The sequence below is a fragment of the Aquila chrysaetos genome, chromosome 13 (genome assembly GCF_900496995.4).
Source record: "Aquila chrysaetos chrysaetos chromosome 13, bAquChr1.4, whole genome shotgun sequence".
In the NCBI taxonomy this organism is placed as follows: Eukaryota; Metazoa; Chordata; class Aves; order Accipitriformes; family Accipitridae; genus Aquila; species Aquila chrysaetos.
In genome coordinates, this window is record NC_044016.1 from 9,877,385 (window position 1) to 9,901,764 (window position 24,380).

Below are 24,380 nucleotides of genomic sequence, written 5' to 3' on the forward strand. Positions count from 1 at the left end.
GTATTTATTTCTATGGTTGCTTGCTGTTATGGAGGACAGGATTCAATGACTCAAGTAGTTTAGTCCTATGTATAAAAGGTCAGTCATTTTATAGCTGGAAAATAGGAGAAACTCTTAACTTCTTTACTAATACTTTTCTTAATGGTTTGTGAAGTGGACACATACATTTGCACATGTCTGTCACAGAATATTGTGAATTACACATTCAGGAGGTCTCCATGATCTAAATGGCAGTATTAAATATTTACCATAACTATACAGACCATGGCAGCCAGAAATTTATTATGGGTACAAATAATTTTTCAGCCTGTCTGTTCTTAAGACAAAAGCAATAAAGCAAGATATTATTTAAATTGATAAAAGATGCAAACACAGCTTCACTGGGTTTCTAGATTCATATTAAAAGAATAAATATTTCATCAGTGATACTAATTAAAGAATGGTCAAAGATTTATCCATGTCTTGTACTGCAAATACATGTCAGACCTGATTAGGAAAAGTAACATTTGTAGTACTGCCCACTACTTGAAAAAAAATTTTCTGTAGAGCCCACTTTACCAGATAATGATTGTTTTATTAGTCTTTGTTTAGTCAGGTGTTACCCAAGAATTCAAAAAGCTAGTTTCTGGTAGAAAAAAATCAATAAGAATTCATTTTTTAAAAGGCAAACTTTACAATGGCAAATATTGTATCAGGGGAAAGCTGTTAGAAAACTACCATTTTGCTAATTAATTTCCATGTGGATAATGGATATACACTAAGGAATGGAAATAGATAAAGATCTCAGTAGGACAGGCAAAAATTAAGTAAAACCTAATGGTAATATCTTATGTCGGTTTTTTATAACATCCGATAAAAAAAAAAAAAAAAAAACAGAGCCTAGAAATACATTTTTGTAGTGACACTTTATAAATTGGAAACCTGGGATTTCCCTTATTTGATCAGGTTGAAAATCTGTCATTCTGATATGTTGTTTTCATTGGAGACCTAATAACTGATTCTTTTAAGACAAGCATTCAAGTAATTAACTTCGTTATGCAGATAACATTTGGAGACTGGGTGAATATTTTTTCCAAATGTTCTTTAATTTTCTGGCAAGTTGATAAGGCATATTCCACTGTTTTACCTACCTAGTCTTAATTCTGGTCCTTTCTAGTGCAAGTGGTTTAAATCTGCAAGGCTACTTCACTGCAGGATTTGGCCCAAAAAGTATTGAGGTCAGATAGTAGCTTGGAAAAAAGCTGCAAGTGCTGTTTCTGTCTCCTTGTGTATGTGTCTGGAAACCTTTTGTATGTCCTGGTTTTCTGTCTCAGGCCTAAAATTTTTTTATATGAACTTTAATTGAATTTTTTATTTTAGAACTCAAATAGTAAATATAATGGCTGAAGGTGTTTCTGGCTGTGAGAATGTGTTGTGTTTTCAATATTTTTTTCTTTTTCCGTATTAGTAAAAGTTCTTTAGTTTTAATAAGTGCAATACAGCCACACTCTGGTTGATATATGTGGCAGTACATTAATGAAGAATTTGGGTTTGAAAATTTTTTCTTCAAGAGAACCAAGTAGATACACAGATCAGTCCTGGAATTTATCTAAAAAGAGGTTACTCCTCTCTGTTATGGGGAAGAAGATTCAGAAGTTACGTAAAGCCTCTCCTTCTCCAAATGGTTTATTCAGAGTATACTTATTTGATACTGTTTTCATTAATGGAATTACTGAATAACTGTTAGTTTGAACCATGTCTTTAGTGACCTACACAAACTAAGTACCTGCATGTGTTCACCATACACTCGCTGTATCGCTTGCTTTTTGTTACTTACCAAGCACATTAAAATTCACATTTAAATTTCAAATGAGCTAAATAAACCATTTCTTTCAGATAAATAGCTGATTTTGTTCCTCTCATGTTATATTAATATTAGTATTATGGAGTCTTCTGTACCCTTGCTTTACTTCCTGACTGTCTGATAATTGGGTTGGCAGAGTATACCTGGGGTCATCTTGTTTAGCTTATCTGCACAAGAGAAAGAGTGGCAAATAATAAGGGAAAGCAGCAATAAAATAGTGAAAAAAATTGAAAGGAAGATTTAATCTTTGACCAATTTGAAACATATCCTAGAGAATCCATGGAGAAAAAGATAAAGTGTGACTACGAGTAAGTTAACTAAACACATTACAGTGTGTGAGAGCAAATGGAGTTAGTCCATTGTACATGTTTAATTTCCTATTAGTCTCTGGCGTTTACTACTCCGGTCTGAGTTGGGGCATCTGTAAATTCAGTTAAATACAGTGCATTGTCTAAACATATCACAGCTCCAATCAGTCACCCAGGCTGCTGATAAGAAGCCTCTCGTATTATTGAATCTACAATAGGGAGGCTCTGCAGGCACAAAGATAACAGCTAGGTATTTCACTTTAAGTATGAGAAAAAACAGTGACTCGCCTTTGCTGCTACAGCTCTGACATTTATTATTACTCCTGATTTGTTTTATACTACTGATGTGAATTTAGTTTCAGGTGCTTTATATCTCTTCTTATTCCTAACTTAAGACCTCTATCTGGAAACAGTAAGGAAAAACAAGTAAACCAAAATCAACTTTCATGGTATTACATAGATAGCAACAACTCAAGCACTTTCTAGTGCTTTAAGAATGTCTTACTGCTTTCATCTCTAAAGGATGAAACAGAGGCTTTTGTTTATTCTTTCACCATTTTGTTCCTTTTGAATTAAAGGAATTTCAGCGATGTCGCTTCAGAAATACAGCTGCTCTAATGGAAGTGTGAGTCTGGCTGTAATAGTTTAGGGGGTTAGGTTTTTCCAGTGTTTTAATAGACAAAAAATGAGGCATTTTTGTGGTCCTTTCATAGAGCCATTGAGATTGAAAGAAAATCATAAACAAGTTCTATAAGCATGTGTCAATGCAGATAGAAGTACAACAGCAGCATGTCCAGAGTATGTTATATACAGAAAGATACTGCGGGTAACTATGGGATTGGTAGTGACCATCTTTCAGGGTCCTCTGTGTTTCTCAATTTAACAATGTCTTTTTAGTCATAAAATTTTGGCAAACTTTTTAGGTGTTTAGGATAAAATTTCCTCTGCCCAAATATACTACTCAAGCTTCACTTGATCCTACACAAATACAATTCCTAAAGGAGGTACCCCAAAGATCAAAATAACCCCAAACGCCTCAGCAGGATTCCTAGTAAATGCAAAACCAAAACAAATGAAGAAAACGCTAAGATTCACTTCTGTCTTTTTTACCAAGGCATTGCAGTACATTATGTAGATGCAAGTTAATGCTCTGTTCTGCAGTGAGAAAAACAGGTCTGATTAAGCGTTCAGCATCTTTTCTCTTTGACTGCTAATAGCAGAGTTCCTGGTAACAAATATATCATGGCTCTCTATGTAGCTGAGATTTAGCAAAAATTCAGCAAATTTAAGGCTGTTCTTAACCTTTTGCATAAACTTAAATCCTTTTTGTGTTCAACTGAACACGATTAAAAGACACCCTTGAATTGGTCTGCATGATTCAAGAATGTCAACTGATGGGCTTCTAAAAGAATACCATGTAGTCATCCCCTGTAGAGAGACAGTCGCAGTAATGCATATCCTGAAAGACAGAAGGGATATGAAGGACTCATTTGTAGTAGGAAACAAAAATGTAGAAAAGCCTTTTCCTGGGCTTTTTAAAATTAAAGGTGTGTGGTATTGAAGCTTTTTCCCCCCTTGCTTTAAAAGAAAATACTTGCAATTATTGCAAGATTTTTTTGGTTTGTACCCTGGATTATTTGCAAAGCTGGTGTTCATTCGCGTTTGTAAGATCACAGTGCTGGGCTTTATTGTTTCTGATGTAGTGAGCATCAAAGGTATGGCTAACATGGCAGGCTAGCACATCTGCTCATAGCGTTAAAGGTACACCTAATGTAAGAGTGAAGCTTTATGCAGCCAAAGATAGACATAAGAAGAAGAAAGCAGCTAAAGGAGATGGCAGGTAGGAAAACTGCGAAGGGGAAAGAGCTACCAGTTGATGATAAAACCAAGTCAAAGGTGGTGATTAGGCTGCAAAAAACAGTATGTGCATACATACTGGAGTATAAAATTGCTCCCAGTAGACAAAAATTCAAGGTGTTGCCATGCCTTTAGAAAAACCTGTTCATTTTGTAGGAAAAAATGTAAATCGCTTCTATACATGGATATGGCCTCTAGTGCACACCGATAGTGATCAGCAGGGATCTTTATACTAGTGAGATCTACAGGGACCAAGCAGAGATTGCATTTATTCTAATCAGAGGTTGAAAGTTGAAATTACCAGGGAAAGCCAAGGCAGATATTAGTTTTGTGAGAATTGATGAAAGCCAAATTTCTGAACAGCTAGGATTTGGAGGGTAAAAAGCATCATGAATTGAGAGTGACTTGACATGAAATATTCCAGTCTAGCAAAGCCAAATTTGATTAGAACACTGTTTTATACAAAACCACAATCATTTCCAACTTCTCAGTGAGGATTAGTAATATTGAAATATATTTTCCATTACAATTGTCTTGGTATTTACAAAATAGAGCTACCAGAACAATTCTAGAGTTTGTAGAAGAAATACTTCAGTAAAGTTCCATCAGTGTAAATATTCCACTTTGTAATGACTATGCTTGTTTCAGTGTATTTTCAGCTCAACTGTTGTTACTCCTTTAACATAGGTCTTTGTATTAGGAGGGACTAGTTGCACTCCAGGTTAATTTGGTCTTGTCTTAAGTGGAAACCTAGGTTCAGCAGTGGTTTACATAACGGAAATTAAATATTGCAGTTCTTGCCCAGCGCGTTTGGAGTCTGTCCACATCACCAAACCAGCATCCAGATTGGCATAGCTTGAAATACCGGCATCATCTGTGCCAGGATTTCATTATCCCAAGTGTTACATGTTGGTTACAAATGTATGTCAGGATTGTTTGGAAAGCTTGTGAAATGTCTCTCAGGACTGGCCTCCAGTTTCTCTCATCAGGTCACTCCTAACTTTTCAGAAACATCTATGTATTTCACCTTGCTACTGGAGTTGACCCTGGCTCAAAGCGATAGAATGGGACAGTCTGTTTCCTGAGGGTCAGAAAAATATGAGGCACCTGTGTCACATAGATACACACTGAGGCTTGATCCACAAAAAACTGTACTGCTCTGCTACTCACTTCTATACAGTTACTCCGTACATTTACAAAGATGACTGTGAAACAACGTGGATGCAAGCATTGAACCTTCAGTAAAGTCAAACTGGTAAGCAGAAACTTCTCTAGCATCTTACTTGCCATGGCGAAGTGGAATAGTGTCAATCTCTGTGCTTTGGCCCGATTCCAAGGTGAATGTTATGTGTTACAATTTTTCAGTGAACATTTCATATGGCATCAGTAAATTTGTAATTAAAATGCAATGTTATTCATTTAGCAATATAAATGGTGACTACTTTTTACTAGTGTATAAGCACCATAATCTGGAAAAAATGTAGAATAATGACAGTTTTTAAAATACATTTTTGAGAGAACAAAGTTAATTGTAGGGGTACAAGAAGGAAGCAAAAATAAAAATTTATTTTTCCTTTTTTAAGCAAATGGAGGGTGTAATGGGTTGGACCTCTTTTGTCTTACAAGACGCTATATGTGATCTGAATAACTAGGTTTTTTTCAGTTAATATAGCTGACTACTTCTTTTTTTAAGCCCAAGATCTTTCTTTTCCTTAGTAGACAGCCTGTAACTAGGTATTAGCAGTTTTGGGAAGGTTAAATTGCTCTTTCATAGATTAGGATTTGTTAACAGATGTGGTTATTGGTACTGTGTGCTTTCTTAATCCCTCTTCAGTATTGGTGTATCTCCAACCCTACCAGTTTAATTAACATTGAAATTCACATATTATTTTGGTGTGCTGATTACAGGCAAAGACTAAGTGGAAGTCAGTTTGGCATCACAAGAGACTTCAGTGTTAACAAAGCCGAAAGGTTTTTTTTTTTTTTCCCTTTTCTCCTCCTTCATGAACTCCAGATAAGCAGTAGGCCCCAGTTAGATTTCATTACTATCACGCACTCTTCATGGTCATCTTTTAATATTTGAAAGGATCATTTGTTAACTGGAAATGGTCAATTTTTTTTTCTTTGGCTTTTGAAATATAATTTTCAATTTTTAATTTGATTCATTTAGATGAAATCATTAATCAGGGTTGAAACTGAGTTAATTTTCTGGAAAATAAATGAGGTTGTTAGAGTGAACGTTATTAAGTGGGCTCTTTGCAAGAAAGGGATAATAGCTGAAAATATGGAAGACTGAGAACTACAGCAGTTGAGGGATAAAAAACAGAACGGGTTTTTTTTTCTAGCTAAGTGCAGTAATTTTTTAAAGGAAGCTAGGCATAGGAGGAATATTTCAGGTCTATCATTATTAAAGTAAGAGTTACAGAGTAAATACTCTTATTAAATACATATGTGACTTAAAATGCTACAGAGCCAGAATATAGATTGTGATTTTAAAAATGCTTTTCTATATTTACAAACAATATGTTTCTCCTAAAGCTCAGTATTTGCTATTCCAAGCAATGCCTGCCTGATTTTTGAGACAGAGAAACAGTAATTCAGCAGATGTACAGCCATCCAGGTAGAAAGCCTCATTAGACAGGGAGTGCAGGCCACTAAACCATTTTTTTCAGTCTGACCCAAATTCAGCTACTGGCCTTGAGAGGGTTCTGTTTGCTTGTTCTCTGGAGTTGACCGCATGATGCAAAGTGATTAAGATAGCCAGCAAAATCTCTTACAAACACAAACCAAAGAAGAAGGGATTGGACTAGACAGGCAACATCCTAAATTTACCATTCAAGTTTATTTCAGTTAACTACAAAATTTGTTTTGCGTTCTTTCCTATGTCATCTACTTTCTGCTAATCTTCTGTTTAAAACAGTGTTCCCCCCCACCCCATGCCCCCAGAAGATAGGGCTGCCTCCTCTGTTCTGATAGGAAAGAATTTTTTCCCTTCAAGCGTTCCAGTCTTTGCTCGAGAGTTATCATAACACCAAGCACTTAGTGGCCTTAGGTCAAAATTTTTGATGGAGCACTACAACTCTGATTAGGTTTTCTTTAATGCCTGTGTGCTCATTAAGGACCATTTCAAAGTCCATTACTGTGAATGAATAGTAGAAATTGTAGGTGTCTTACCTGACAAGATGTTTTTTAACTGTCCTGTCCAACCAGATATTAAATACTCTCAACTGCCTTTAGCTGCAGAGGGAAACAGGAGTGCATGCCACGTTAAAAAGAAGAATTCTCAAATTGAAAAGGGTGGAAAAGTTTCTGCAGTGGAGCAGAAAGTCACATGGAAATGGAAAGTATTCTGGACTGTGGTCGCTTCCTTTTGTGATGTACTTTTCCATGATAAAAGAAGAGAGACAGCAATAATCTAACTTGGGTTAAGCTTGAAATAGATTTCTTTTAAAAATTTAAATCTCAAGGAGCACATGAGTTCAGTTTTCATTTCCCTTTAAAAAGGGACAAACAGCAGCAACCAAATCTGAACCCTGGCAGACATGAAAGTTGAGTTGGTACATCCTCTCTGCTAAGAATGTTAGCTGAAGAGACAATAACTACAGGCTTTTAAATGTCCAAAATAGTATTTGAAAGATGGTTATTTTGAGACAAAGCAGAATAAATGTTGATTTACAATTTCATTTTCAGTTACATCATCATAATATAATGAGTCACAGTGATGTAACAGCCTCAAGTGAATAGAGTATAGCACGTTAATTCAAAATGGCAGTTGCGTGGTATAAATATTCTTGGGCAATGCTAACTGGTTTTGAGCTACATGAAGCAAGTACCTCGTCTAGGAGCAGCAAAAGTACCTCTCTTCTGGAATAAGAAAAGGTCCTGAAGTCCCTCCACATGATTAAGATCAGTCACTTGTCATCAATTAGTCAATTGCAATTAGTTACTACTAACAGTTTTTGTATCCAGCCTGCATTGTAGACCCTACATGCTAATAGGAACAGATTAATGGCTTGGCCAGGGAGGCCAGAGGCCCCAGTTCTTAATAATATAATTTATTATTAAGAATAGTAGGTTTATGGTAGTATTATGTAGATGCTATGAGAGTATGAAGGGGGCCTGCTAAATCTCAGTAACGTAGCCTTGTGCCTTTGAGGTTAATAAGCTTTTAAAACTGCTGTAAGTAGCAGAAGCAGGATCAGGCCAATGCTGTGCCATGAACTTGTTTTCAGATCTATCCTGCGTACACACCTTTGGGTTTAATGGCATTGTTTTCAATATGCTGTGTATTTTGGTATGCAGAAGCTATTTCTCATAGGATATATTTACAGAACTTCTTAAAATCACTCAAATTTTAAATGAGGTTTTAAAATATTCACATTGAGAAAACATTTGTTGTTGTTTCTGCATGACTTTTAATTTTGCTGCTTGATTTGGTTATAACAATGGCTGCTTTTCTCACAACTCTACAAAACGTTTGCAGAGTCGTGCTCCCTCTCACAGTCAGAGCCATGTCAGACTCTTATACTTATAAGTGAGTAAGGTTCTTGAGAATGTTTCGAGCATTTACATAAAGTTGTTTTCTAGCCAAGCTGTTTCCAAGACTTTGTTGCATTTGATACTCATGAATATCAAATAGCTTATGGTGGGGGAAGGCACCAGGAAGCATGAAGATGGGATCGGGGCAAAAAGATGGCAAGGATTGCCTAGTTGGATGTGTAGAGAAGGGCCCACTTGTCAAGCTGAGCATGTATGGCATGGTTACTAACAGTGCTTTGCTACTTGCTTGGAGGCAGTTTCTAACAGGTGACTTAACTACTGGCTATGATTTCAGAAGTTAGTTCTTTTGAACCTAATCAAAGCTTCCTTTTCATGTTTTCTTCGGTGTTCAGTCCTGGCCAGCTTCATATTTTCTTGTGGTGTTTTGTGGTATCTTTGGACACAGCCATTTCTAATCCTTTTTTTCTTCAAGAAGTTTCTTAGAGGGAAGGTTGCATTGCATTTCTTATTTCAAAATATGTTAACAGAAATTTGCTGTAATTTCGGCATGGAGGTTCTGCCCTCCAATGGACATTTGCAGTTTTTTGGTAACCTTCAGTGTTTGTCTAATGACAGTGTTAAAAAAGTCAAGGCTCCATTACATACTTATTCATGTTAGAAGTCTTTTCCAGTTGGGAAAGGCTGTTTTGCTTCCTTCTGCTAAGTTATCAACTCTGTTTTCAAACTGTGCCATTAAAACTCTTCAACAATGAGTAACTTGCTATCTAGACCTGCCCAAAACTTATGATGTGCAGCAGTGGACGGCAATATTGGGCCTCTGAAGATGATGAAACTAGAAATAGTAATAGCAATGGTAATAAGGTGGTAAGAGTAGATTTCCAAAGTCTTGAAGAATGACACCACATAGAGAGCGCCTTTGTATCTTTAACTCCTCAAGGATTTTTGCAAAATGACCACTCCTTACTCCCACATATCTTTCCTCTAAACCCATGCTTTTGGTGAGTTTTAACTGCAGACATCTGTGTTAGTTAGGCCTTTATCTTGAGCTGAACAAGATGATGTTACTTCTTCGGTACATTCCTGATGTGGACAGATTAGTAATGTAAGACCAGCAAATAATTTTTGAGTGCATTTTGAACCAGATGTTATATGGTAGGAGTACCTGTGCCCTGAGCCACTGGTCACTTGGTTCTCCACCTGGCCAACTACAGCTGATATGGAAGAAAATTATTTTAAGAGGTCATGGATAGTTAATTTGCTTTGTTCCTAAGGACACATTTTATTTAAGCTTTTAAAAACATAACAAATTTTTGTAGCCACTAGATAGTAAGTAGCTATCTGGTGAAACAAATTTCATGTATAAAATCTTAACAGCAGGGGAAGTCCTTGTAAAAGTTTTTCTTTCCCATCTCGTTATTGCACAGCAAACAGTGCTAGGAATTGGACATTCACACAATACTTAGTATGTCACTGAATGAAACATGTCAATTCAGGTTTGGCCCAAGTCATTCTGTACACAGATGCAAACATATGCCACTGATTGCAAAAAATTTTGATTTATTTGCTGTTTGGATAAGGAAGCTGAAACTGCAATTCACATGGTTTTGAACTGAGTGCACTGGGATGGGATAACCATCTGTCCTGTAAATGAGATGCTCAGCTATGTGCGGCTATTGATAGTAACATGGGTTACTGGCTAGCAGTGTTATCTAAGCAGCTGCCGAAGGTTTAAGAATACACAAATAAAAGTGAGTTAAAATGACCATTTTTAAGGGACTTCTGAAGCGTTTAAAGAAAAAGCAGAGTTTGTGAGTGCAATAGTCCTGCTTCAAGTTTCTTATTTCAAGCTAAGCTTACCAGTTTAATTTTAATCCCTTTCAAACGCCTTGGTCATGCTTTGAAGATAGAAAACCGCCCCCTCAAGCTCTGAAGCTGAGCAGTGGCTCTTTTTGTTTCCACAACCGAAAATAAAGCGTTCACATGAGCTCATTTACAGAGAGTAGAGTTGGCAGCCTTATCAGGAGAGGAGAAAGGAGCTCTGAAGATGAAAAGCTGTCGCTGTGACAGAAGTCTTTATTAGGTTGGGCAGTAATGGAATGTGGTGTACATGGGATAAAGTGACGGCTACCTAGAGCATTTAGGGAAAAACAGAAGAGTAATAATGTTTTATGTTGTTCTTAGGCAGCCTTCTTTGGTGATCCCTCTGGCCCAGGGATGTTTGGAGTGAAAAAGGGGACTATGTAAACAGCATACTGTCGCAACTTTGCTTGGTGTTTGAGCCTCCGCTGATCGCAAAAAAAGTGTGAGTCAGAAAAAGGAAAAGATGAGTCATTATGTAGTTTCTTAATTACTCAGCATTCCCTGTTGTGCCAACTCTCTGCTATAGAGCTTGCTAGGAGACACACTTTGATTGAAAATCCTTTTATCCAGTTTCACACACATGTCAAATCCCATTTACAACAAATACTACTGTTGTGGAAATTCAGGTTTCTCAGGATAATTTTTTTATATAATAAAGATCCTAAATTTATAATTACATTAAGATAATACTTTAGTATTTTATACATATATATAATCTATATAAAATATAATTAGCATGAGAGTAAAACATTTGATTTTTTCAGCTTGCTCCAGTGAGTTATTTCTTTTGCATTCAAGGTGAGGTGGCACTTTTCTATCAGTTTCCAGAAAAAATCTCTATATCATTGTTGCAAGTTTTGTTTGCGGTGGTTAAAAAGACTTTGTACAGCAAATAACTGATCACTCAAGCCCATTGAAGTTAGTGGAATTTTTGTCATTCACTTTTCTTTCTGTGGATTGGGACTGTAACATGTGATATGTACTGTGTAACCAGCAGATACGCCCTCTGATGCTTTCTTACCTTACAGTGAGCAAGACTGTGAATTTCCCAAAGCTCATCTCAAGTCTTTGCCAAGGATGTGTGGAACATCCTGTTTAGCGTAGTGGGCAGTGGTATTGCACGGGCCTGTATTCTACAAGTGTTATTTAGCCCACCTTGTGCTCCTGTTCACTAGGACTGAGAGGGGTAAAATAGCAGTTACGACCAATGCCTGCAGAAACCACTGCATGCTTGGGAAACAGCTTGTTACTTGGGTGTACATTCATAGCTGTATATACATATATCCATGAATAGAGGAAGGATGCCCTGAAAGCCACTTCACTCAGCAACTGCTGATGGCGGTTTGGAAGCGTAGTCTATAACTGGGTCTAGTCTTATCCTTTTAAGACTTACTCCTGTGACTTCAAAATGCTGCGTTAATACTGTTTCAAGGGCTTAAGGAGTTTTAACTTGTGCAGAGGTCTTTGTTTGCTTTTTGTGTATTTATTTTACCTGTGTGAACCAACTGATGTGAATTTGGCCTGTTGGGCTTTTTCAATGCAGAGGGCTCTTTTTCTTCCAGCTGAATGCAGTGGCAAAACTTCTGCTGACTTTAATCAGAATAGGATTGGAACTTACTGTCATCAAACAAAAGATCAGCTTTACATTGATAATAAACAGTATAATTCCACTAATTTTCCCACTGTAATTGACAACCTATATGGCTTTTTGTCATTGTTTTTACTTCAGAATTTTTCCTATTGATCTGTTAGATTTCCTCCTTCATTAAGCATTCTATCTTCTTGCTAGCCCAGGATTAAAGTCACAGCAACATTTTGTAGGTAACAATGTCTTCACAACCCAAACCCATTAGAATTAGTGGTACTTTAAAAGAAAAAATGGATAGCTAATTGTTTCTGTGGTTCTTATAAATTTCACAGCTGCTATGAAATTCAAATAGAGACCTGCATTGCTTTTATAGGCATCTCTGCCCCTCAGTAAAAACAAAAAGGCTTTACTTCAAGTTTTGAATTGCCTTCTTTAATGCCTTTAAACAATAGACCCATTTCTTCATTTAATTAAAACAGTAAAAGTTGTGCCTCAACCATACAGATTGACAGAGGACTGTAATTGATTTGGCTCATTTCTTTTTTTTAATCACAATTAACAATAAAATGCAGCACATTTTGCTGGAGAAGTAACTGAGAAAAAAACAATGAAAAAGAAAGATAAATGGCAGTAATACTGCTTACATTAATTAGGAGGGTATGCTGAATATTATTCATGCTGGAAAAAGTCTGCAATTGGGATTTTAGTGGCATGGGAGTTTCAGTCAGAGTTTTGTCTGAGTAAGGACTGCAGGCAGTTGTTCGTCAAGAAAACTGTATAAAATCACCTGATTTTAATAACAGATCTTTGTGCAGTGGAACATGCCACTGATCTTTAAGCATGTCCTCAGGTAAACTGCTCCTTAATAAAGAATAAAGTGTGATGGAAAACCTTCTCTTGAAAGATAGACCTACCCATTTTTTCGTGGGCTGTCTTAAGATCCCATATTTGGGTGGAAAAAAAAGCACCAATGTTCATTGATCCTACATCCAAATTAAATTTTTGAAGTTTTGTTAACAGTTGTACATCAAAACTGGAAGGGGGGGAGGACATGTTCACAAACCAACTGACTTTTTAAATGAGGCTTTTGCATCTTTACAATAGATTTGTTCCTTTGCAATGCTTACTTTATTGCAAAACAGTATTTAGTCTGGTACCTCACATTAATAATGTAAATTGAAATTAGCACTAAATAAATCACCTTTTTTTTTGTGGTATCTATCGATGAATGAAAAGGACATAAAGGAATTCTTTGTCTCTCCCTACCTATTCTCAGTGGAGGAATTACTAGCCTAGCCATTGATCTTTGCCATTGACAGGATGGACTGTGTTGCAATTGCATGTAATAAGATATGTTTTCTCTTCTAAATTCTAAACTGACTTAGTTTTACACTTCTTCAAATAATATCCATTAACCAGTTTTGGCATTATACTTTTGGAATCACCATTCATTTTATGATGCATGACATGTGAGAGCTATCTATCCAGAAAACATCTGATTATGGCCCAGTTCAGTAGCAACAGTCCGAGATGAACAGGTAAACGTGTGTTCATTATGCGTTGCATTGGTCCACGTAATAAAAGTTGAACCCTTTTCTATCTCTGCCAGCACAGGCAAAATTTCTTTACTGATACTTCAGACCTTGTGTACATAATAGTTAACGTGTATGTTTGGTTTTTAATGTTGTGAAGTATGTTCATGATAGAAACTTTAATTTTCAATTTCCCTTTAAAGCTCGGCACATAGAGCCTTTCTTTCTTATGCATATGCTGCCAAAGGAGGATTTTCTCTAGATAAATTATGCCCTCTCTTTCTTAGACAAGATTTAAGAGCTTCTCCAGCTGTTAAGTATAGTATTCAGCACTTGAAATCACAGTCTGTTTAGTTCACTGTGACAGTTGCCAACTGTGTGGAGTTTCGACAAGGATTGTATACCTTAGTGGTACCGTGTACTCCATGGCTTAAGAAAAGTAAAGTATAGACTGCATTTCTTTATGTTTAGTACAAAGATTAAAGTGCATTCCTCAGAGTAGAAGCAATAGAATAAAATGGAACAACTGAAAAACAAGCATATGAAAAGCTTTTTTACTCTATCTTACATATTTATGTAACTAGGAGGAGAATTTCCGCATCTTTTAATTTGATCATTTTAAAAACGAAGAAGTCTGTGTAGACGATTTTTAACTGTATTTTAATGCTGTTTTGTGGAAATGGCTTTGAATAAAAAAATGGACCACACCGTCCTGGATGTAGGAAAGGTACCAGTCAAAATCACAGAACTCTGGCTCTGCATTTATTTGAACTTTAGGAAGTTTTTGATGTGGAATTTGAGTAATCTTTGGTCTGTGGAAGTTGTACTAGAATTCACTCTGAATGTGAAAAGGACTGGACAAAGATAAGATTCTCAATTTAAATTTTGCAGTATATTCTCATTTTTGCTTTTTGATCATAATCTTAATTTAAAGGTCCAATTATCACTAAAACTCTGCTGGGTTTATGTATTTAGGATATCTGGCCAAGTTTCCTGTTGATCTAGTGCTTAACTGCAAGTTAACATAGTTTCAAGAAATATATAGGTACCATCACTGAGAGAACAACAGACCCCACACAGACTTGGCACAAAGTAGAGAAGTTTACTATACTTCCACTCTTTGTGGATAGTTTGAAAGGAAGATCACTGAGCAGTCTAAAAGGAAAGGCACAAGCTGGAGAGAATAATGAAGAGGTATCAATCCACCGTACCACACCATCTCTGACAAAATGGCATGACAAGTGGAAAATAACTTAACTCTGTAAAATGGGGAAAGGGCAGTAAAAAATGAATTGTGTTACAGTTTCTAAAACCTGCCTCAATTCAAGAAACAAATGCGCCCGAGCATTGCCAAGGTGTACGATGTTCACATAAATCTCCCATGTCAGCAAATGGGAAACATGTAAAACCTTAAGAAACAGTATCAGAAAATATCAGATTTGTTAAGACCATTGAGATCACTGATTAAAAAAGGTTCCATCTTCAATCACAAAGGCCTTCCTCATAAGATCCATCCTCAGTGCAGTCTGTTTTGGTTTTCTCCAATAAACGGTATAGATGACTATTCCCCAAAAACATATTGATGTTTCTTATAACTGATGCGCAATTTTGCTGGGTATAAGCATACTTATAGGTGTTTTCTTCAATGGTCAGTTCCTTTCTTTTCTGCAGGTTAACTAAGTTAAGGCTTCGAGGAAAATCGTTTGAATCAATTTCCTTTGAAAATACAGGCAAGATGTTATTCCTGTTCTGTCATTACAGTAATGCAATAAGCAGTGCTGTCTTTTTAAGAGAGAGCTCTGTGTGTTTTTATACCATTCTTCTGAATATATCTAGTCCAGATTAAAATTAGCAGAAAAAAACTTCAACATCTAAAAATGGATCCAAATTTGACCTTGGGATCAAAATACCTTCTGGAACAAACAAAGCACATTGCAGAGGGAGCTTCTGATCCAAAGAGAAAGTTGTACAGTCAAAGAGAGGGAAAAGAGGAAGAAACAAGCTTATTTTGCTTAAAGGACAGTCCTCGGTATAAATTTGGATCTTATGGGAGTAATCTGGAGGTGTGCGGATGGGCAAAATCTAAACGCTGAAAACTGAACCACATAGAGACTTTATTTGCCAGCTGCTCTCAAGACCTTTGCTTCTTTGTGTTCAGTTTCCTGTATTTGTATTGAAGGATTACATATGTAAGGCAGGATAAAAGAATGAATAAGGAATTTCAACTGTTAGCTTTTATTAATCATTGAGCAATGCAGTGTAATTTGTTCGAGTTACACTGTGATGTGCTAAGCACACGCAGCCTTTGGTGATCGTTCTCTCAAGAGTGCCTGCTGGAGAAAGAGAAGTGTACTCACTGCAGCACATTATGGATTGTGTGATCTCCTTTTCCTGTAAGCCTATGTCTGTTTTCCTGATCACAGAGGTGACACGAATTACATTTTTTGATGGGGAACTCATAGGACCCAGGGAACTCATATATGTTCAAGAACAATTTGACTGCCCTTTGTATCCAGTTAAGAAGTTAGAACTTATATATATGTGCACCTGTTTCTTTTGTGCTTTCTTTGGTCAGATGAAGAATGGATTAGTAATAAATTCTATGTATCTTTCCTTTAGATATAGATTATAGTTTTGTAAACTGACTTTCAAAGGAACTAAAGAAGCCTTAAAACTCAATGATGATTATGCTAAGAGCATTCCTGATACTCTTGGCGATAGTATCACGTAAATATTTTTCATGTGTTTTATTTCCACTTTGCATTAATATTTTAAGATGTGATTGTCCTCTCTTGACCTAAGATTTTAATGTCTTTAATATCATAGCAAATGTATATAAATGTTTCAAGTAAAATCTTACATGAACTAGCCTGTATACTTTGAGTATATAGACAGGAAAAGTATAAAAAAACCCAGAAAGTTAATTTAAAATTGCAAAACAATGTTAGGAAAACTTCTGTTGAAATGATCGCTTGTGAAGGCAAAAGAACAGTATTCTTAGTAAGTCAAAATTATGAATGTTTCAATCAAAAAAAAAAAAAAAAAGAACAGGTGAAAGAGTCCCCTGTTCAAATATGGCAGGAGGAACAAATATAGTAATAGGTGAAAGGGTACTACATGTTTCATAGAAGGGGACATTGGAAAAGGTGCTTCGTAATATGTCCAAGGCTCTTTGTGCTAGAAATTTGGGGTTTCTGATAAAGATGAAATGCAATTTAATTATGACTGAATTTTATGGTGAACTAGTATGGTAAGTCTCTTCTCATACTGAGAGTATGATGAGAAGAGACTTGGATGTTGCAGTGGATGTCACAAACACAACTTTGGATTGACTTGTGTGTACACTTCATGGTTAAGTTGCTCAAAAGCTATCCTTGTGAGAGGATTATACACATTTGTTTGTTTTGTGGGTGCTAGTTGTAAACATCCTGAAATATTTCTCTAGGTTTCTGTTTATGGGTTTGTTTCATTAGGTTATTTTGTATATAACTTGTCATCTTTTTACCCAGTAAATTCTGCTCTTGTTTTAACCTTAATGTCTTTTAAACTGGATGTCACAGTCCATAGGAATGAAATCCAGGTAGAAATGTATAGTTCTATGTTTAAAAGAAAAAAGAAAGAATTAGCCCAATGTATGTGTTTTAATGGAGGGAAGAGAACTTTAGAGAGAAAGAGGGGAGAAAGCAGAAAACGTTGAAAGGAGCACAGTATTTGGAAAAAATATAAAGTCCATGAAAGTAAATTGTTTGCTCTTGCTGCCCTTAGAAGTAAATCTAGAAAAATGTACAGACTTCAGTAGAATTATGCTAGATTTGCAATGCATTGAGTGAGAAAACCTGGTTCTCCTGTTTGGTAAATACTCTTTTTATGGCCCTTAGAAAAATAAAATATGTGTGTGTTTAGCATTGCACACAGTGAATATTTCCATTGAGATCTGCGTTCAGAAGGGTAAGCATGTGCCAATTTAAATAGACTGTGCTTGTCAGCAATTACTGACATAAAACTAATTTTTAATTCTGCATCTGTTAAAGTTCTATATGAAAATAATTCCTGGGGATCAGGAAATTTTATGCTTTATTTCTTCTTTTAAATAATGTTTATGTCATTATGTCACCCAATTACTTGTATTAGCTACCCGTGTGCACTTTGTACAGTTTTTCTTCATAGCAGTTGCCATTACAATTTAAACAAAAATATTCTCCTCAGACAAACATCTTTTATATAAGGCATTTTTAACAGGGAGGAGTTTCTTCTGGAAAAGAATAATTTTTGTGACAACAATTGTTGACCTTTTTTCTCTTTCTTTTTGTTTTGTGTTGTTCATTTAGTCTGGCTAAAATTACATACATATTCATGTATTTTAATAAGAACAAAGCATTACTCTTGGATATTTTCCATAAATTTGTTCTCATAAGCAATTTGATAGGCATCTACTATAACTGTAATAGGGGAAGTTTGCCGTAAATCAGTCTGCCAGGTTTAGAAAACTAGAATTTATTAACCCGTTTCCCAAAGGCCCAACATTACCTATGAGATTAGAAGAAAATTGTCACTGTTTTCTGTTTTAGAGCAGGGGCATTTCATAATCAGAGTATATTGTCTAATTGTTTCAAAATTTATTGTGTTTTATTAAAGTGAAATCAATTTACCTCGTAGTATTAATTGTGCGTAACATTATGGACAGTCAAAAAGGCTGGAAAACATGGAGCACATTACAATTATGTTTTTCAACTGGGATTTTCTGCACTAACTCTGATCCACTCCTAGTACTAACTACATAAGAATAGTCGATATGCAGGCTAACCGTTATGCTTTTGTATGGAAAGCTTCTAGCAGTAGTATCAATAAAGTGGTATCACTAATAAACTTTCTATTAATTGCTCAAGTATTACCACAAGATGAGATGCAGAGGCCACAAACAGGTTAACCTGTCACTCCAGCGTGCTAGGCAGTATGTCAGGCTAGCAGGATATATGAGCTAATGTATAAATCAGTTACGCTCTGGACATGAATGAAGTGTTAAATATGTTTGGGAGAATACTTAAAATTCAAAATGGAGAGTTACTTAGATTTTTTCATTTATGTCCACAGAACTTTGCCTGTACCTGTTAACTCCTTGTGTTTCATTTTCTTTTCCATTGCTTTACCAACATGAAACACAGAATAGATACACTTGTTTTAAAAATTGTAAAAATTTAATCTGGTCTTCTTTTCAGGCTTTAGCTGGTAAAGCCAGATATTATCTTAGGATTTTTATAAATATGTAGGTACAGGAATATTTCAGTCCTTCTTCTGTTAAGGGAAAAGAAGTGAACATTAGAAGATTCAAAAAATGGTATGCATCTTTTAATCTTGCTACGCTTCACGAAATCTGATACTTTTATATACTACATAGATCTGCCCATATAATTCAGTTGAAGGACTGGAGCCTTCTCTTATAAAATTAAATAATTTTAAAATTTTATTCCCTATTTTGCACCTCACTTAACCTTAGCAGTAGAACTTGATTAATTAATTTTAGTTTTTTTCTGCTCAGTTTCACTTTCTCATTCTCATGTATGCACAATTCATTGATACTGGTATTCATGGAATAACAGGGGAACGGTTGTATAAAGACGAAAAGGCATTTTTAGAACAATTGTTTCAATAATGTTATGTAAATACACAGATATCTTTAAAAATGTAAAGGCTTTAATTGAGTTGACAGCATTCCTTCAACTAGATCTTCCACTGACACCTGCAGTATTCTCAGTACTCTGGAAAATGTTGGGGTGAATGTTTGTACACTCAGATACTTTGTATAAAATACAAATACTTCTTTCTTGAGAAGAGCTCTGTGGGTGGGATAGTGAGCCTCAGTAAAGGCCATTTATAAAATCACTTCCTGGCAAGGCTATTTTGAGTGGTTCAGGAGTTCAAAATCAGGTGTTTTTTAATCAAACACACACTGGGGATTTAATGTTTCAACATTTTGATTTTATGCACCAGTTTAGTCTGTGACTTTGAACACTTCTCATATATATAAGACTGTATGTGCAGACACAAATACATTTGCACAATGAGGAGCGATGATAAAGAACCATTCTCTTAGAAATATCCTATTATAATACCCTCATTTCCTTCTGCTTTCAGAAACTTTGCAGACAATTTTTTAATTCTGAGTTAAAAATTAGTTTGCTGTATTTAGCCTCTGAATAAACATTTGAAATTAATATGGACACATCAATTACATTCCTTAATAATGGGGGGTGGGCAGAAGAAGTTTCAGATTAATTGTAGCACACTGTAGATGAAAATATTCTGTACCAATGCTCTTGCAGGACTTCCTGAAGCTGTTATTGTCTTGACCAGAAATTATAGAACACTATTTGTAAAGGGTTTGTCTAATTAATTTATTTTTCTGTTGATTACTGAATACAATTTTGTGAATAAATTATCAGGGTTTTTTACAGACTCTACCTTTATACTCATCAGTAGCTACACTACTACCCAACTTTTTTTGAGGAAGAGACAAATACTTTCTTCCCGAGTGCTTTTTTCCCAGTGTTCATTAAGCTGCACACACTGGAATGTTTTTACCTGCCACCTCCAGAAACCATAATATATGCAGAGAATGTATCTCCTTTCTTTGTTTCCACCTTTCAGCACAATGCTACAAGATAGCACTAGTAGGAAGCAATTCCACCACATTGACATTTTACATTATTTTCTTTATTTTACTATGCTATGTCTTGATTTGATGCCCATCTAGCCACTTAATTTTGAAGTTTTAATTTCGTTGTTGAACAATCATCACTTTAACCCAGTGCAAATAGTGAAACAAAAAAACTTAAATTTATTTGTCTGCATTAACTCAGATTTTCAGGCAGGAGCAACACTGCACAGGAAGATGCTCTGATGTGGTATGTCAATACCTTCCAGTCTGAACATATTAACCTAAATGACTGGTTTTTTCCTACCTAAGTAGGAGATAAAGATTCCCCTTTTTAAAATAAGCAACTGCTCAGAGAAGTCAGAAAGGAAGTAGAAACCAGGAATTTCAAATTCCTCAACAGTCATGAAATGTGGCCGTCTGTACTATGAACTCATGTAAGCCACTGTTGAACTTTACTCTTGTAGCAGATAGATTTTTAAGAAACAGAAAGTTACAGTACATGGACAGGAAGAGCAAAGTACAGAAAAGCCATGTCATTTGCCAAAGACACCTGAAACTAGTAATATAAAATCTTATTTTATCTTGAAGTTAGAATTATCCTGTAATTGTACCGCAACATTACTCTGAGGCCCCAAATGAAACCCTGTTGTGTAACTCCTATCTAATCCTGAAAAAAATTTGCAAAGAAAATAACAATAAAGAAGACAAAATGCTTGTACTTTGGCTGCAAAAGTAAAGCCAAAATGTGAGAATATCTATCACGTTTTCTAAGCCCTCATTTTCATGTAAAGTTGATACTTAGGTTTAAAAGTTCCCCAATTTTTTTAGCATCAGGCTGGCATGCACTCATTAAATTACTTTAGATATTCTAGTTTCCAATACAGTCTTCTGTATAGGTAAAATTGATAAAGTATACTTAGACTATAAATCATGATAAAATACAATGCTCCTAAAAATGTGTTAGCCCCAACCAGAGGCTGAGACATGGTGTAAGCTTCTTGGGCTGGTTTCCCATTGTGCCACCTGGTCTAGATTTTCCAGTGCCATAAAATAGCATGGAGAAGAAAGAGGTAATAAGTTCAGAGTTCTGCCATACCTTTTGAGGAAGCTTGGAGGATGGTGAAATTGATGAGGTTCCACAAACCATTATCTTACTCTTTAAAAGAATAAAAAAAGCAGGGAAGAATTGCATGGTGCTTCACCAACAAAAGTGTAGTTCATAATTACTCAATACATAAATATGAGAAAGATTGCAGAGATAGTATTGTTATGAGTGTGCTAAGAGAAGAGACGATGTCAAAATGGTGTTTCCATGAATAAGCCTTGGAGAAGTCCAAAAATCTGTGAGAACACATATTTTTGCACTGAGGCCAATTTGAACTCAACTGGCAATATAAATCCACCTTAACTGAAAAGGTAAGTCTCTCTTATTTTTCTAGATGAGTGCAATTCGGAAACTAAATTTTGCTTGTCTCACTCTTGTATAGTTCAGCACAGACTGGCTACTCCTTGAGGAGGATGAGAAAGATTTTGTCTCAAAGGAAAAAAAAGAAAAAAAGAGGATAATAAAACAGAAAACTAAAAACCCAAACTTAGGGAACATGTTTGTTAGGGTAAAGAACTTTTACTATTTCAGTGAATTGTACATCTGTTTTAAAGCTCTAGTATGATGAGAGCTATCCTTTAGTTTCCTCTGGTTCTGTTCCAGCAAAATGAAATCACTTCCTCTAGATAGAAATCCTAATTCTAAGCAAGCTATTTCTTGATCCCAGTAGGACCGATATGGTTTTATGTACCTGTTTCAACTCATACTATTAAGAACTTTCCCGTGATTTCTGGATCTCTAATTCCAGAATCGCACATCATCCAACTCAGTAAATTGAAATATTGTGAAACTGTACATTATTGTATCTGAAAAGAGTATTGGAGATCTTGATTCATGCTACTGGTACTTCACAGTCCGAGTATTATAATACATTTCATTTCTATCTTCCCATCTCTCTTGAGAGTCACCAGCAAATGGTCCAGAACTTCAGTTAGACTTCTTTTCTATTAGAGTTGTCACTAGCATAGCTCTTGAATTCCTTATAAGCTCTGGTGATGTGATCTCGAATAAAGGCCTGCTTTTGACCTTCAGGTGTTGGTATGGCCTTGCTCAAACTTACTTTTTGACCTTTCTGTCTCCTGGCATTCCATGCCCTTTCCTTGGATCATCAGCCAAGCTGACTTTACCAGTCTGCGCTTGTCACCTTAAAGTAATGGTTACAAGTGTATTGATGCAGTAATGACTTTACAGCCCAGCAAGCTCCACTTCATTAAATTGGTTGTAATTTGAACTCTGAAACAAGATAGCATCTGTGTAACTATATTTAAATAAATTAAGGTAAGAACTGCACTATTTAATTAGTGATAGATTGCCTTTATTTATTTTTATACTTTATCTCAGGACATCGTATGCATAGTTAAAAAAATAAGGCATATACTATTATATAGTATGGTTAAGATATATAAGCACATTGACATGAAATTTAATGGTGTAATTAGCAACAGTATTTTCTGTGTTATTCATAAAAGCTTTTGCAGTATTTTACACTGCTTCCTAGTTTTTAGTATATTAGTAATCCATGTGATGTGGAGAGAAGTATTATGTGATGGTAACTGTTTCGTTTCAGAAATGTCAGGACTTTATATATTCACAGTCTTAGTTCTGCATCGCTCTTCCTTCACAGTTTACAAATACTCACATTTTGCTGCAACATAGGCTCTTCCTCACTTTGGAAAAGTGAAGGAAAAGAAGCGGAAGTTTTGTAGCCTGCATTTAGTAGCCTAATTTCGGTTTCTTTAAAATCACCGTGAGTCTAGCATAATTCTAATGAAGTTCTGGTAGTATAACACTCAGAAAAGACCAAATTTAAGCACTAGGAACTGTGTGCATCGAGTGTATCTCTTCTGGAAAAGAAACATTTTTCTTATAAGTTCTTATGTGAAGTGTAAAAGGTATTTTTTTGTAATATTTGAGAGCTAATAATGGGTATTGCATGTTTAATGCAACAGAGTAGCTGTCCTGTTTTTTCTTTTTTTTTCTTTCTTTCTGCACATTCACCTCTTCTTGAACAGAAATAAAAGGTTCAAAGCTTGTCAGCATCAGTTTATAGATAGCTGTTTAAAAATAATGAGATATTGGGTATTGTAAGGCTCAGGGCTGTCTTGCCAGACTCATTTATTTCCATTCACCTTTTGTCAGAATTGCAGACAGAAGGCATTCAATTAAAACTTGTCACCTGTTGCATGTGACCTAATTTGTATTTGTAGTGTCACAGATTAGGATACTTAGCTTCATATGGAACCATTAAAAATGTAAAGCAATGGTAGTACTCTTAAACATTTTATGCCACATTTTCTTCATGTGAACATCTTTGTTTATGGACCATTCTTCAATGGAAATCACTTGTGCTAAGAAATAATAGAATTTATTTACACAAAATCTCATTTGCATGGGAAAACTAAGTGGATTTTATGCATGTTCTTTTATGTTTTAATGCATAAATGACAGTGCACAAAAATTCAGTATGTAGATGATTAGTTCATGCAAAGTTAATGTTCCTTTCCAGAGAGGTTGAGTACTGAGCTGTGTAAGTAACACATTTATCAGTTCTTTTGTCAAACTGAAAAAAAAACAACAAAAAAAGCCCCCTCTGGGCTTTAACCAAAGAAAATTTTTTTTTCAGTTCCTTTGCCAAAACCCAGCCTTCTCATCCCCTCCTCCCAGGTAAAAAATGGATTTTCCAAAATGTTACTTACATTTGGTTGCCCAGAAACATTTTTAAATATTAAACATGATCAAAAACTGAAATGAAACATTGGTTTGAACCACTTGTTTTACAAAAGCAATATTTTTCTCTTTTGATTTTTCAACCTGGAGAAATTCACTAAATATTTGAATTGGCCCAATACTACTTTTTTCTTTTTTTTTTTTTTTAATAATAAGCTATTTATTGCAATCTTTGATAGAGAAACAGATAAATTAAGCAACTTATTCATAGTCACAGAGCAAGTTGGATATTAAAGTAATAAACACAGTTTTGTCTTTCAGGCCATCCCATGGGCAGGTTCCTGAACCTAAATTGTTTTATAGGCATCTCTTGAGGACAACGAATTTTATCCTATATTAGCAAATACTTTTTGGTACTGACTGCATGTAAAGCAGGAGGATGATTTTTAGACTTCCTGTTCTACA

General features: G+C 35.5%; 1 protein-coding gene across 13 annotated transcripts in view; it reads left to right on the forward strand.

The window, feature by feature from the left end:
• Nucleotides 1-24,380, forward strand: part of ESRRG (estrogen related receptor gamma) — a 406,932-nt gene that overhangs the window by 323,142 nt on the left and 59,410 nt on the right. The gene's annotated exons all lie outside the window — the stretch shown is intronic.